The 16349-nt window shown below is 40.2% G+C and overlaps 1 protein-coding gene across 6 annotated transcripts in view; it reads left to right on the top strand.

The window, feature by feature from the left end:
• Nucleotides 1-1975: 1975 nt before the first annotated feature.
• The window catches only part of POGZ (pogo transposable element derived with ZNF domain), a 44690-nt gene continuing 30316 nt past the window's right edge, over nucleotides 1976-16349 (top strand). For all 6 annotated transcript variants that reach the window (XM_068540793.1, XM_068540791.1, XM_068540789.1 and 3 more), the window contains exon 1: nucleotides 1976-2292. The gene's annotated coding sequence lies outside the window, so the exon portion shown is untranslated. The remainder of the gene's footprint in view (nucleotides 2293-16349) is intronic.

The following is a 16349-nucleotide window of genomic DNA, read 5'->3' as shown; positions in this document are numbered from 1 at the left end:
TGAGAGATGTTTCCCATCCCTCTTGAATCGAAGTGGGCCTGTAACTGTGGTGGAAGTGATGCTATGTGACATCTAAGGCTAGGTCACAAAAAGCCAGACAACTTCTGCCTGGTCCTCTTCGGGCACTAAATCTTGGAACTCAGTCACTATGATATGAGGAAGCCTAGGCCACATGGAGAGGCCAACAGCTCACTGTTTTGACCAACAGCCCCAGCTTCAGTCCAAGCCAACAGTCATCATCAACTTCTAGACTTTTGAGGAAGCTTTTGAGATGACTTCAGCCTCAGCCACTGCATGAGACTCCAAGTGAGAACTGTTTAGCTTAGTCTAATCACCTGCCAGAACCGTGAGAGATAATAATAAAATTGTTGTGCTAACCCACCAAGTTTTGGGACCATTTGTTATTCTGTAATAGATATTGGAACAATTTATGTGTATACTGTATGTCTCTCCTCATTAGAGTATAAGTTTCATGAATTCAGGGATTTTGTTTTCTTTGTCATTCCATTCCCAGCATCTAGAACAGTGCCTGGCCTATAGCAAGTACTCAATAAATATTTGTTGAATAAATGAACACATGCATGATGCATTTTCAGTATGGTATGCTAATGGTAATTGGTCAGTGGTAGATGGTACAATCTGCTGGGCTAGACCTCATTGGCAGAGAGCATAAGCTGGCACTTAGAGCATGGCAAAATATTTTTCACCAAGAATATTTCAGAGGCAAATGACATTATAATGAATTGAATTATTGCAGGAAAGCATAAAATAGGATTAGAGCTTCATGCAGAATGTCTTTTGATGATTGATTCCATAATCCCAGCATGGGCTTTTCCAGATCAGGTCTGGAACGGTTTCAGAAGAATTTTCAGAAGGCTCAGTGATTCTTCCAATTCAAGTAATAAAGTTCTTCCTAAGAATGACTAGTTGAAATCCTTCACGTGTTTTTGAAACGTATGAAATGGGATGATGAAAATGGGTGGTGGTGCGTGCATGCCCATGGGTGCACAATTTGGAATGCTTACCTCCACTGCCTATTTTCATCGTCTGGTGGTTTGGAGTGTGTACCTAGAGAAGGAATAAATGTGGTTCTGCATCTCCCCAGTCTTGCACCAAGTACTTTGACTTAGCATTTGGTTTGGAGCAAATATTTGCGTATTGCTTAAAGAGCAACAATATCCTCAAATATCCAAGGAAAATACTAAAATTTTATCATCACTTCAGGAGGTAATAAAGGAAAAAATTTCTTAGTTACTTGGAAAAGAGGTTAGTTTTTGTTTGAGGAAAAATAACAGGAGGATAGTCTTGAATGGACAAAGCAATTTCTTTGGGCCAGTCCGTCTCAGCCTTGATTGGAGCAAAAAGCACAATTGTGGAGTCTACGGTTTCTTTGAAGATCTCTGCTGAGTCTATGCATCTCAAAATAGTTTCCATACATGAACTACCTTAATAAGCAATCATGTGTGACTTCCTTCCAGAATCCAGAAGGGTTCAGGGTAAAAATGGCTTTTAAAAGTTCTTCACTTAAAGCTACCTGACCGAATGTCTCTTGAAGAAGAACGAGTGCCATTTTGATGCCTTTGTTCCAATATCAGTCGTTGGTGCCATTGGGCCTCACCATCTGGCCTGTGGCATGAGGTTCCCCTTTTGATTAGGTATAAGCCTTGAGTGGAAAGTGTGGAGATTCCCAAAATTTCCTTGGAAAGTCCAGGGAAGTATTTTCTTTGGAAATCCCATCTTTCTCACCAAAATTTAGATATTGCTTCTGGGCTAATTATTTTTCATTTCATTTTTAAAAATTTTTTATTTATTTATTTATTTATTTGCAGGCCCAGACAAACTTGACTAGAAAAGAAGCCCGGACAGGGGTTAGGATGAGCACATGACGTGCGACGCGCTCCAACCAATTGAAAAACCACGAAAGGGGGAGGGCGGAAGTGACGAGCCGTATCCCTCCGCGGGGCGAGAGGGTCGGTGGGGGGAGTCAGCGTCTCTCTCCCCCGCGCCAGCTCCCGTACACGGAGCCGCATTCCTTGGCCCCCCCGCCCCCCTCCCTCGGGGCCCCCCCGCCCCCCTCGGGAAAAAAATCCACCCCAAATCACTCGAACCCGAGGGAGGTTTCCTTTCACCCTCGGGGAGACGAGCTTTCAACGGTTCCCTCTTCTCCGTCTCCCCCCAAGCCCCCGTCCCCTCCCCTGCTCCCACCCCCTTCTCCCGGCGCCGGGTGCAAGGTCCCTTTAAGGCGACGGCGCCTTCCTCGGGTCAGACTACCGGCGGCGACGACCACGGGAGGTGAGTGAGCGAGCGAGCTTTCTCTCTCCCCACCCCCCTTCTCCCGGGGGTTCCGTTATCTTTTCGTTCGGCGAGGCGTTCCGAGGCGAGACAATGAGAGGGGGATGGGGCGGGAGCGCGAGGGGTGGGGGCGGGGGCCCGGTGGCGCGCGCCCCCGCCCCCCTCGCGTGGCGGCGCGGCCCGTGGCGGCGGCGGCGGGCGTGGGGTGCGGCGCGCGAGCGCGTGTGTGAGTGCGTGCACCCCGGGAGCCGCGCGGCGGGCCGGGCAGGCCCCTGTCTGCCTGCCGGTCGCCCCCGGCGCCCGCAGCGGCGCGCGCGCGCGCACTCGCGGTCCACGGCCCCGCACACACCCGACGTCCACACGCACACCCGGCGCGAGGCGTCTCGGAGGAGTGGGCGGGCGCGGGCGCGGGCGGCGGCCCGCTGGGGAAGAGGCGGGGGCGCGGGCGGCGGCGAGACGGCGGGGCGCGGCGGGAGGGGAGGGCGAGGCCGCGCAGGGGAGGCGGGCGGGAGGGGCGGTGGGCCGACGTCCCCCGGGGGTGGGGATGGTGCTCGGCCGTCCCCGCGCCACCCCCGCCGGGGAACGAGTGGGGCGCTCTTTTTGAGCGCGAGGAGGGAAATGAGTGATTGCTTAGTCTCTCCCTTGTGTTATGTAATCCCCGTTCGGGCGTATAGTACACCCGAAGCCTTAGTGCACCGCAGTTTACAAAGTCTCCTCCCCCGGCTCTAAAATTTTGGGGTGGCGCCGTGATTTATAAAATGGGATGTGGTGGAAAAAAGCTTTATTTTCGTATGGTTATATCCTGCCGCGGTGGGCGCCATGTTTATCCCAGGGACTATTTTCTCTAGATTCTTAGCACCTTCTGAAAAAGAGTGATGGCGTTGATCCACCTGCTTTCTCTCCATTCTGCGAGTTGTCCTAATTTCCTCTTCTGTCAGACGCGGGATTCCCTCAAATTGTTAATAATACTGGACGTTTCTCTCATTGTCTTGGATGTTTTCAGCTCAGAAAAAGGTAGAGCTGGAAAGAGTAAGTCGTTTAGCCCAAATCTCTTTTTCGAGATGGAAATTGAGGTACAGTGTCCTATCGGAACAGCCGTCAGTCTGTTGCAGTCTGTGGCCCAGCCTTCTGCACTCTTTTAGAGACCTCCCACCGCAGCTCAAAACCCCACAGAAGTACAATTTCACTTTCAAAGGAATTTTCCCATCTAGTTGAAGGGAAACGGCAGGGCTGGGGGGCTGCTTCCTGGCGAACGACATTGAATTTTGAGACCCCTTGCTTTTGGAACTGGGAATTGGGCTTTGAACTACTTAGCACAATCGTTCTTAACTTCGGGGTGCATAAAAAGTACCTTGAAGATCTCTAAAAGTGCGGTTTGGGGGGCCTCATCCCCAAGCTTTTTTGGATGGGATGGGGAGAGGGGTATCATCTCTACATTTTTAATCTGCAGTCCTTCAGCTGAGACTGATTGAGGTAACCACCATATTGAGAGTTATTGATCCAGCATAAAGGTGCTCAAACTATAATCTTTGAACACTTAAGTGGCAATCTGTGCCCTTGATTTCCTTCCCCTTTCGTATATTATGGTTATAATGTACCAGCTATGCTGATGTATCTCAAACTAAAGGAACTAACAGAATGAAGACTCTTGGGATGAACAGAATTTTGTTAGTTTCCACCCCCACCTTGAACCAGTGGTATAATCTAGAAAAGCAGTTCCCAAAATGTGGTCTGCTGACCCCTGGGGATCCCCTCAGGCCCATTCAGGAGAGCTTCGAGGTCATAACTGTTTTCAAAATAATACTGAGACACTTTATCTTTTTCACTGACATCTGCACTTATGATCCAAAAGCAACACTTAATAAAACGACTGCAGGAAACTCTATACTTACTTGAGAATGTCTTTGATGAAGCAGTAAAAATAATTAGTTTTATTAAATTTCAGCCTTTTAGTACATGTCTTTTTAATTTATAAGAATCTATGACCATCCATGTACAATGCTTGGTGTCAGTCTATTTATCTCTTGTAAAAATAAAATACAGTGTGTGTGTGTGTGTGTGTGTGGAAAAAAAAAAAGAATCTATGACCAAATGGGAAGTGTGCCTGAAGCACTTAACACTGCTTGCTGAGGTAGGTCTTGGTCATAAGGAAAGGCATTTGTGAGATTTAGTTCTGAGTTGCTTGTTTCCTGGAACAGCATTTTTACTTGAAAGAACGACTGATAAACTACAGTTTTTAACACTTAAGTGTTTGCGGATGTTTTCTTGAAAAAAGTGTGAGCTTGTCACTTCAAGGAAAACAATTGACAGTATTTGTTCCCAGTGATAAAAATTTGAGAGTGAAAATTAGAATTTTTAAAAAGTTGATATCTCAAGCTTAACAACTTCCTGGTACTTGACTTTTCTTATAACGTCAGTTTTAATGATTATGATTTTTTTTAAATTTTGTATGATGAAATGTGTCAACAGTTGGAAGATAGGCGTAATTCAGTAAATCTGTATTTTCCAAATGACCATTGCATGATGTTTGAAAGTCACCATGAGTAAGAAATCATTTCAAAATTTAAGGTACATCAATGGATTTTAACATAACATTCATTGATAGGGTTTCAGATTCCAAGATGCAATTATCCTTTAAGAAACTATCATTTGTCTAGTTTTAGTACTATATCAATATACAAACTATCTGAAAAGGTTTTTAGGATACTTTTCCCTTTTTCTATCTGTGTGACAGCAGATCTTCGTTATATACTTAACCAAAAAAACATAGAACCACAGACTCAATGCAGAAGCAGTTATGAGAATCAAACTCTTCTATTAACCTAGACATGAAAGATTTGCAAAAATGTAAAACGTTATTTCACTCTTTGGGGGAAAAATAGTAATTTTTAATTGAAAGTGTTATTTAGGTTAACATGTAATGGGTTTGTTTTTGAATATACTGATAAGTATTTACATTTTTTACATTTTAATTTCTAATGTAAATATCAAAAGGTAAAGTCCACATAAAAAAAAGCTCTTTGGGATCCTTAATAATTTTAAGAATGTAAAGGGGTCCCGAGACCAAAAACTGGGTCTGTCCTATCCTTCTGCTCCTGAGATCATCCAAATCTGTCTCCGTATAGAAACTTCCGGAGAATTCAGAAATGTTGGAGTTAATAATGGAAGAGGCAGTGACTTGGGGAAGAATTCCAGAGCAAAAAAAGCTTAGTAAATATCCCAGCCAGGATTCAAACCAGCTGTAACCTAGGGCAAGTTACTCTCTAAACCTCGTTTTGACCTCATCTGTAAAATGTATTACTTAGGGTATATAGTGAGAATTAATTGTAATAATGAATGTAAAGTGCATAATAATGCCTGTTATTATATCATAGTAAAATAAAGTGTATTCCAGATAATGTTTCAGTCTTTATTCTCCATATATGTGTTTTTGTTGAAAGTGGAGATTTCTGATTTAAATTACAAACCCTAGAGCTGGTGGTATCTTTGTCATAATATCAGTATGGTAAGACTTTGATAGATTCTTTGGCAATCTGGTTTGTGATAATAAGCCATATTCACAAAAACGTATTTTTACATGTAACTCCGGAGGAGAGGAGAAAGGACTAATGTTTTGCTAGTATTTGGCAGAGTTAAATGAAATTGAGTAGAAATGGAATTTAGACAACATACAACTATCAGTGAAGAAGAACTTTTCTTGGGAGAAGAACTGAATATTGTTCCCTTTAAAAATAGGAAACTTAACTGCTCACTTTAGTTGTTTTAGTAAAGAGCCCATAATGAATATATTTGGGTCCTTCTTGATAGGAGATTTGCTGCCAGATAAGTGGAAAGTATTTTAAGTTTGAGAATTTTAGGCAGATTATTAAGACTCCTTAAGAACCCATTGTGAATATTATATGTGAGGTTCTACAGCAGTTCCTGTGAGGGACAAAATGGGCCATGCGGAAGACTGGGGAAATAAACGCTTCTTATTACAAGTTTAACAATAATTAGTTTTATAGCCATACTAAGTATTCAGCCCTGTAGGTTTTCTGGGATTAATCCCTTTTAAAGTCAAAAATTGAAGTAACTTGAATACCGACTGTTTTGAGGATTATTATTGTTTATTTCTCACTCAGGAGCAAGAGAGTGGTATTCTTAAATTTTTTGTTTAAGACATTTTTTCTGTTTCAAATGTTCTTTTTATCTTGATTTATGGGTGGGTATGCGCTAGCAGTGAACTGAAAATGTTAGATACTGAATTCTTCATTCCTGGAGTTTACTTTAGAGCTATAAAAGAACCAGACAAATTAAAGGAATTCAACACTTCAAGAGCCAAATCTGTCTGGAGAGTTTTGGTAGAAAACATGTTTTCCTAATCTTATTTGAGGTGAAGATAGGTAGACATTTCTGCCCATTAAATACTTCAGAAGTAGACTGACAGTTGTAACTGAGGGATTCTTTTTGCCGCTTTTAAATAAGATTGTATAAAGGGTCTCTTTGTATCTTGCTTTTCAGTTATGTAGGCTTTTACTGACTAGCTGATTTTATAGGACCTGAGTATAAGGTAGACTACCGTATTTGCCGGCATTTAAGATACAATTCAGTCCTCCCTAGAACGGTATGTATCTGGTACACCCATATTATGGATGGAAAGATGAATGCCAAAGACTTAAAGACTATGGGAATCACTAATAGTCCTGTGTGAGTTGCAGTGTTGAGTAAAACCTACTGAGTGCACGAAAATCATATTACCAGTGTAATTACTGCTACAAAATACAGAAACCAGATAGGTTACCAAGATGTCAGATAATCATGATGCGTTGATTAACGGAAGACGGCAGTGTTCATGTCATCTTACAGTACCTCCTTGGTAACCTGTATAACTCAACTTCGATTTATTTTTTCTAACATTTAATTATTGTGCAACATCTTTAGAAATGTGTATATATAATCTATGTGAAAATTGCTCCTAGAAATGAGAACGAGTTTACAGAAAATTCAACCCATGAGGCTACCAGTTTGATTTGGTAAATGGCAAAAAGAAAATGGCAGAATATAGTAGAACAAAATATCACAACCAAGATATGAGTAGGTAGTTTTTCCCTGTTACTTTTTTCTTTTTTTTTTTTTTTAATTTCAGCGTTATTGAGGTGTAATTGATGTATAAAATTGTATAATGTTAAACTGTACATCATGGTGATTTCATATACATAAATATTGTGAAAGGATTCCCCCCATTCAGTTAATTAACACATCCATCACCTCACATACTTATCTTGTGTGTATGTGAACTCTACTCTTTTAGCAAATCTCAATTATAGTGTTATCAACTGTAGCCACCATATTTTATGTTAGATTCTCAGACCTTGTTCATCTGATCCCAACTTTTTATTTTAAGAAAATTTCATGCATGTAAAAAAGGTGAAAGAGTACTACAAGGAGTATCTACAATGAACCCACCACCTAGACACAATGATTTTTTTTTCATAAATTTATCCATTTATTTATTTTTGGCTGCGTTGGGTCTTCATTGCTGCGTGCGGGCTTTCTCTAGTTGTGGTGAGCGGGGGCTACTCTTCACTGCGGAGCTTGGGCTTCTCTTGTTGCGGAGCACAGGCTCTAGGCGCACGGGCTTCAGTACTTATGGCTCGTAGGCTCTAGAGCACAGACTCAGTAGTTGTGGTGCACTTGCTCCGCGGCATGTGGGATCTTTCCAGACCAGGGCTCGAACCCACATCCCCTGGATTGGCAGATGGATTCTTAACCACGGCGCCACCAGGGAAGTCCCGACACAACCATTTTTAATGTTGGCATATTTGACGTCTGTAAGAAAACGCCAAAATATATACTTGCTGAACCACCTGAAAGTCACAGTCATGATACTTCCACTGAACATTTCATGCATTTGCTAAGAATAAATACGTTCTCCTACATAACTCTAATACCACTATTCTTTCTAAGAAAAATTAAAAATCATTTCCAAATATCATCTTGTATCTAGTCTATATTCAAATGTTCCAGTACTCCCCAATATGTCATTTATAGCTTTTTTATGAACCAGAATCCAGTAAAGGTTTACATGTTGCCTTTTGTTACATCGCTTTAGTTTCTTTCAGTCTGGTTAGTCTTCTCACTCTGTGTGTGGGCATTCATGTATACATGTGTGTGTGAGATTGACATTTTTAAACTGTTAGTAGTTTTATAAAATATTCCATATTCTGCACTTGTCTGGTTATTTCCTTTTAAAATGTCCCACTTTTTGGATTTATCTCATTATTTCCTTGAGGTGCTTCTTAACTTATTCCTCTACTGCTGTGTTTCCTAAAAACTGGAAGTTAAATTTAAGTGCTTGACTTGATTCAGGTTAAACATTATTGTCAATAGCTTTTGTTTGTTTGTTTACAAAAGAACAAGCCACAGACCAAACAGCTGATGACAGGTAGAGTTTGGATTATTGACTAACATTTTTCTATTTAAACTTATTACTGTCTTAACTTTTGGCTTTGAGACATAGAGCTACTTCCGTAATTTTAAGTTCAAGCATAACAATAGGACTTTGAGAAGGACCGCAGAAATAAGTTTGCATCGTGTCATTTTGGTTCACTGCTCTCTGGAAAGTTGAAGAGGCAATAAGAGCTGATATATTTAGCAAAAGCAACCCACAGAGGAATAGTAAAGGGCACAACCAGAAATTTTAGAAATGGAGATTTTGGGACTTTGGGAAATTATTTTCACAAAGATTGTTTACCAGTTAATACTGATAGTAACCATAAATTTACAGAATTAACATCATAATGCTTAAGTTTTATAAGGAGAAATTACGTACTTAGGCAGCAACAAGTTTCACAGGTAGATCATTATAGGGTGAAACAAACTAGATGTATATGAGTTTTATAAAAATGTTTTTACTGTGTTAAGATGTAACCATTTGAACAATTCATAGGGATCTTGTTCTCATCTCTTCTGTTGCAGAGAGGATACATTATTTTAAAAAGAAATGAGAAAATTAACATAACATTGTAAGTCAACTATACTTCAATTAAAAAAAAAGAAATGAGAGTTCTTTATGCATAGAACGTGGGATGATTTTTTATAAAAATTTTCCCCTTCAGAACATGGATTCAGTTTGATCAGGGTTTCTCAATCTTGGCACTATTAACATTTTGTGCCAGATAAGTCCCCATCTGTCTCATGCATTGTAGGATGTTTAGTAGCACCCCTGGCCACTTGCCACTAGATAGATGCCAGTAGCACCCTTCCCCAACCCCACTCCTAGTTATGACTACCAAAAATGTCTCCAGACATTGCTGTATGTCTTCTGGGGGCAGATTATCCCTGTTTGAGTATTACTGAGTTGGATAAAAGCCACTGGCATATGTGGATTCCTTAATGATCTAGGTTTCCCTTTATATAACCTATGTACAGCCGTTGAACACAGTTCCCTTCTGCAGATATGCTGCACAGCTTGGACTGTGCTTAGTATATGTTGGAGAACACTGGAATATGATGACATTTTTTAGCTCTATTGGAAATTTTATTGACGCTAGAAATGAGCTCTTCATTTGTAAGGTGTAGGTCTTTTGCTTTATCTCATCCCCCTCCCACCTCCCAGTTTGCTTGGAAAAGAACCTTATTAGCTATGTGTTATGGGTAAAGTTTTTGTTAGGAGTAGTTGAGAAATTTGATATCTTTAAGGTGATCTGTTTATATCTTGGCATTCAAGAAAAGACAGTCTTTAAAAAAATAGTTACTGGGGACTATATTCAATATTTTGTAATAACCTGTAAGGGAAAAGAATCTGAAAAAGAATATATATATATTATACATATGTATATTACATACATATGTATTATATATTTTATATATATGTATGTATAACTGAATCACTTTACTGACACAACATTGTAAATCAGTTGTACTTCAATTTAATAAATAAATAAGAAAGACATGGTTCCTGCCCTCTCAAATATTTCAGTCTAGTAGTTAAGGGAAGAATGTTAAATTGAGTATCTTATACGTTAGTTAAATATGAATGTTCCTGTTGTTTCAGAGTATCAGCTGAGGGCCCCAAACTAGGAGTCATAGGAGCTAAGCAACCCTACATTATGAAGTATGTTACGGGGACTTCCCTGGCAGTCCAGTGGTTAAGACTCCATGCTTCCAATGCAGAGGGCGTGGGTTCGATCCCTGGTCAGGGAACTAAGATCTCGCATGCCCTGTGGCGTGGCAGTAAATAGGTAGATAGATAGTAAGTTACAAGACCATCTCTGCAGGACTTGTAAATTGGGTAAGTCAGAAGCTACTTAGGCTAGTGTTTGGAAAATTCGCCATTTCTTTGGAAGTTAAACATACACTTACCCTATGGCCCAGAAATTCCTCTCCTAGTTATTTATCCAAAATAATGAAAACATATGCACATACAAAGACTTGTGCCCAAATGTTCATAGCAGGTTTATTCATAATAGCCTGAAAAATTGAAAACAACTATCTGTCAACATGTGGATGGATAGTTTATCCATAAATGGAGCACTACTCAGTAATAAAAAATGAACAAACTACTGAAAAATGCAACAAAACATAGATGATTATGTTAAGGTAATGAAGGCAGCCTCAAAAAAAGTTACGTGCTAAAGGGCTTGGTTAAACTACATGTGTCCTCTTTGTTAATCTTTGATTGTTCTTAAAAAAAATTTTTTTAACTATATGTAAATTCTGCCAGTGAGGAAAATGATGTAGGCAACTTGTTAGGGGAAGGGAAGGGTTGGAAAAAGAGTGGAAGTAATGAGAATTAGTTAATAAAGTTTAAAAGATTGAAACATCTCAAGTAAGAATCTCAGGAGAAAATAGAAGTTTGTTTTCAGTTTCTAAGACAAGTCTTATTTGTAGATTTGGAATTTTTCTGCCAAATGACATAGAAGTGAAATTGAAGGTAGCTGACTAATAGTTGGGGGTTGATATGGAGATAATTTTATGTTTAAAATGAGCAGAGGGACATCCCTGGTGGTCCAGTGGTTAAGAGTCCGCCTTCCGATGCATGGGACATGGGTTCGATCCCTGGTCCGGGAACTAAGATGCCACATGCTGCAGAGCAACTAAGCATGTGCACTCTAGAGCCTGCGTGCATCACAGCTAGAGAGCCCATGTGCCGCAGCTACTGAGCCCACACACTCTAGAGCCCGCACGCCACAACTAGAGAGAAGCCCACGCACCACAACGAAAGATCCCGCGTGCCGCAACTAAGACCCGATGCAGCCAAATAAATACATTTTTTTTTTTTAAATGAGCAGAAAAGTCACTAGCATCTAGACTGCGATCTTGGAATGTCATTCCACACCAAAAGAAATCAGGGCTCCTTAGAGGAATGGCTGATTCTAGGTCTGGGGCAAGAATGTATGAGATGAGCCTGAAACTTATAGCCAGGATTTTATCAAACACAAGGGTTGTGTCAGAAGGACTCAGGAGCTAACTGAGAAGTTCCCAGTAGGCAAAATAGGACACTTTGAGTATCAATAAGGATAACTGCAGTGGATCAAAACATATAAATTGATGTGTCATATGATGTGATATAATGATAGTTTAAGAACAAGCTTATTGGACTTCCCTGGTGGTGCAGTGGTTAAGAATCCGCCTGCCAATGCAGGGGACACGGGTTCGAGCCCTGGTCCGGGAGGATCCCACATGCCACAGAGCAACTAAGCCCATCTGCCACAACTACTGAGCCTGCGTGCCACAGCTGCTGAAGCCTGTGCGCCTAGAGCCCGTGCTCTGCAACAAGAGAAGCCACCGCAAGAAGTCCGTGCACCATGACGAAGAGTAGCCCCGGCTCACCGCAACTAGAGAAAGCCGTGTGCAGCAACAAAGACCCAACATAGCCAAAAATAAAATTAATTAATTAATTAATTAATTTTAAAAGAACAAGCTCATTGGTCACTTTGAGGAAATGCTAGTGAAACAGATCATTATTTTGAAAACTGGTAAATAAAGGGAAAGAAGCAAGATGGAAAGAGTCGAGACTTTTACTGTATGAACTGCACCACTGGGTAACCAAATAGTAGATACGTTTTGTTTTTTTTAAATCAAGGTGTTTCAGTTAATAAAAGGGAATGATAGATTTAGAATGACTAGTTCTAGGCATTGAGCCTGGATGGAAGGATTCCTGATGGAAGAAAATCCTGCCCTTGTGAGTAGTCTTGGGGGAAAAAAATGTTAAACCTGTATCTAATCATGTCTCTAGATCCAGCTATCAATTTCAGGATATACAGAGGCCAGAGGCATATATTAAATGCCATGTGTATGTAATCAACAATATCCAGATTGTAGAAACTGCAAGAGGTGACCTGGTTCTTCAACAAATAAATTACAGGGGGGGGATAAAGATGAAGGAAGATCTATAAATTAAAAGAGACCTAAGAAACTTATCAAATAATCATAATATGTGGACCTTATTTGAATCTAAACCAAACAAACTTTAAGAAATACGGTATTTAGTTAAGACATCGAAGCAACCTAAATGTCTATCAACAGAAGAATGGGTAAAGAAGATGTGGTACATATATACAGTGGAATATTACTCAGCCATAAGAAAAGAACGAAATAATGCCATTTGCAGCAACATGCATGGACCTAGAGATTATCATACTAAGTGAAGTAAGACAGAGAAAGACAAATATGTGATATCACTTATTTGTGGAATCTAAAAAATGTTACAAATGAACTTATTTACAAAACAGAAGCAGACTCACAGACTTCAAGAACAAATTTATGGTTACCAAAGGGGAAAGGTTGGGGGGAGCGGTAAATTAGGAGTTTGGGATTAACATATACACACTACTATATATAAAACAGATAATCAACAAAGACCTACTATATAGCACAGGAAACTCTACTCAGTATTCTGTAATAACCTATATGGGAAAAGAATCTGAAAAAAAATGGATATATGAATATGTATAACTGAATCACTGCTGTACACCTGAAACTAACACAGTATTGTAAATTAGCTATATTCCAATATAAAATAAATTTAAAAAGAAATATGGCGTTTGAGAGAATTTGAGATTTCAGTGTTGACTAGATATTTGATATTAAGAGACTATAAATCTTTTAGGCATATTAATGGTACTATGATTTATCTATTTATTTATTTTAAAATTTGGCCATGCAGCTTGTGGGATCTCAGTTCCCCAATCAGGGATCAGACCCAGCCCCAGCAGTGAAAGCACCGCGTCCTAACCACTGAATGACCAAGGAATTCTCTATGATTTTTTTTTTTTTTTTTTGGTACATGATCTTTTCAAGTCCTTATCTTTTAGAGCTACATAATAAAATATTTATAAATATGATATTAGAGATTAGTTTCAAAATAATATGAAGGAGAGAGGGCATAAATGAAACAAGATTGGTTGATAATTTTTGAAGCTGGGTGATGGATACATGTCTACTCTTGTATATAATTTTTTCTTTTGGCCCCAATCAAGGATCAAACCCAGGCTCCCTGAAGTGGAAGCATGGAGTCCTAACCACTGGACTGCCAGGGAATTCCCTACTCTTGTATATAATTAAAATTGATATCTCATTTTAAGAATAACAGAAAAGGAATCACTACAGTCTTGATTCAGAGATTCATAGTTGTAATATGATGAAAGTTTGCCCCTTTACTTGGTTACAGTATATGATTCTCAAATTTACTACCTGTGCAAGTTTTTCTCTTGATGTAGCATGGTGTTCCCTATGTGCTGGCCTTTAATTTCTGAAATTCAGGTTTTTACCTGGCACTTTTTCAGAAGAAATGAAAATGTCCCAAAATTGAGTAAGGATTGAAGCTCAATGTAAGTTTTTTGGTTTTGTTATTTATTTATTTATTTGGCTGCGTCTGGTCTTAGTTGCAGTACGTGGGATCTTTCCTTGTGGCCTACAAGTTTCTCTCTAGTTGTGGTGCGCGGGCTCTAGAGTGTGCAGGCTCAGTAGTTGTGGCGCACGGGCTCTAGAGCATGCAGGCTTAGTAGTTGCAGCTGCGGGCTTAGTTGCCTTGTGGCATGTGGGATCTTAGTACCCTGACCAGGAATCGAACCTGCGTCCCCTACATTGGAAGGCGGATTCTTTTTTTCTTTTTTATAAATTTATTTATTTTATTCATTTTATTTTTGGCTGTGTTGGGTCTTCGTTGCTGCGTGTAGGCTTTCTCTAGTTGCTATGAGCGGGGGCTACTCTTCGTTGCGGTGCGTGGGCTTCTCATTGCGGTGGCTTCTCTTGTTGCGGAGCACAGGCTTTAGGTACGCGGGCTTCAGTAGTTGTGGCATGCGGGCTCAGTAGTTGTGGCTCACGGGTTCTAGAGCGCAGGCTCAGTAGTTGTGGCGCACAGACTTAGTTGCTCCGCGGCATGTGGGATCTTCCCGGACCAGGACCGGAACCCATGTCTCCTGCATTGGCAGGCGGATTCTTAACCACTGTGCCACCAGGGAAGCCTGGAAGGTGGATTCTTAACCACTGGACCACCAGGGAAGTCACTGTTTGTTTTTGCATGTGAGATGTATTCCAAGCCTATGAGTACGTTTATCCTTTATAGCAAAATAATAGGGAAGAGAGGGGAAAATTCCAGAGTTTTATTTTTCTTGTGAGAAATTAAGTTGAAGGTTTGGTGTAGAAAGAGGTTAAACATGAGTAGACTGATAGTTTGGGAAGATTTATATACTTTAGTACTACATATTTAGTAATTCCTGTCTTCTTTGATCAAAAATAGTTGAAAGGTGGTTATAGGCCATGGATCACTTGGAATACCGCAGAGAATGATGGTGTTCCTTGAGCATCTTGGTAAAGATATTAAATATAGCATTTCATTATATTAATGAAGAGTCCTTTTTTTAAAATTAATTAATTAATTAATTAATTTATTTATTTATTTATGGCTGTGTTGGGTCTTCGTTTCTGTGCGAGGGCCCCCTCCAGTTGCGGCAAGTGGGGGCCACTCTTCATCGCGGTGCGTGGGCCTCTCATTATCGCGGCCTCTCTTGTTGCGGAGCACAGGCTCCAGACGCGCAGGCTCAGTAGTTGTGGCTCACGGGCCTAGTTGCTCCGTGGCATGTGGGATCCTCCCAGACCAGGGCTCGAACCCGTGTCCCCTGCATTGGCAGGCAGTCAACCACTGCGCCACCAGGGAAGCCCGAAGATTCCTTTTTGATAGCTGGAAAACTACTGAAGGGTGCTAAATTTGCATTTTTCATTTTTAAAGTTTACAAGGAATTTAATTCAGGTTGATACCTCTATTGTGGCATGGCCCATCTTTTCAACAGAGTTAATTTTTCGACCCTGGGCTGTAGATGCTGAAATGAAAGGAATGATCACATTCTGAGATAGAAGAGTCTAGATCAGAAATAAGGACTATTTGGAAAACTTGTTTTCAGTGTCTTTCAGAGATATTTTGGTGTGAGTCATAAAATATGCTCAGTCAGCCGATTCATTATTTTCTGAGTTGTCAGACCTTGTTGGTTAACTGTCTTCTCCCTTGTAAAAACCTTGAAAAATATTTTCTAAGTGTAATTTTCTTTCCATTTTGAATCTTTTAATTTACATTGGTTGTCTTGGCAGAGCTTGTATCTGAGGAGTTACTTTTCTTTCTCACTTGGTAAAAAAGTAGTTAGGACATAAACATTTTTCTTTGCCATTGTTTCACATCTGCCTTTTCCACTCTGTTTCTTAGAATACCTTGTTCATGGTAGGAATAACATAGTTTGACTCCCGTCAGATGGAAGAATCTTTCATTATTAATCTTCATTGTTTGACAGGATAAAACATGAACTCAGTCTCTTATGATACTATACATAGTTGAGGTAAAAGACCAGCCTTTGGATGTGCTATTAAAATATTCATAAGCATGACATTGAAAACCACAATTTGCATTCAGATAGCTCTGCTTATTCCCAAGGAAAGTTTTCTACAGATTGCTCAACGTATGTATGGAGAGTTTGCTTGCAGCTGGTCACAGCTGAAAGAAGGTCCTTGAAAACCATCTGTAGAGGTTATCCACAGTTTATATTCATTCTGCTGGATGTTTGATAGTATGCATTAATTGTCTG

The sequence above is a fragment of the Eschrichtius robustus genome, chromosome 3 (assembly GCF_028021215.1).
Source record: "Eschrichtius robustus isolate mEscRob2 chromosome 3, mEscRob2.pri, whole genome shotgun sequence".
Classification (NCBI taxonomy): domain Eukaryota; kingdom Metazoa; phylum Chordata; class Mammalia; order Artiodactyla; family Eschrichtiidae; genus Eschrichtius; species Eschrichtius robustus.
This window is presented reverse-complemented; position numbering and strand designations above follow the sequence as displayed.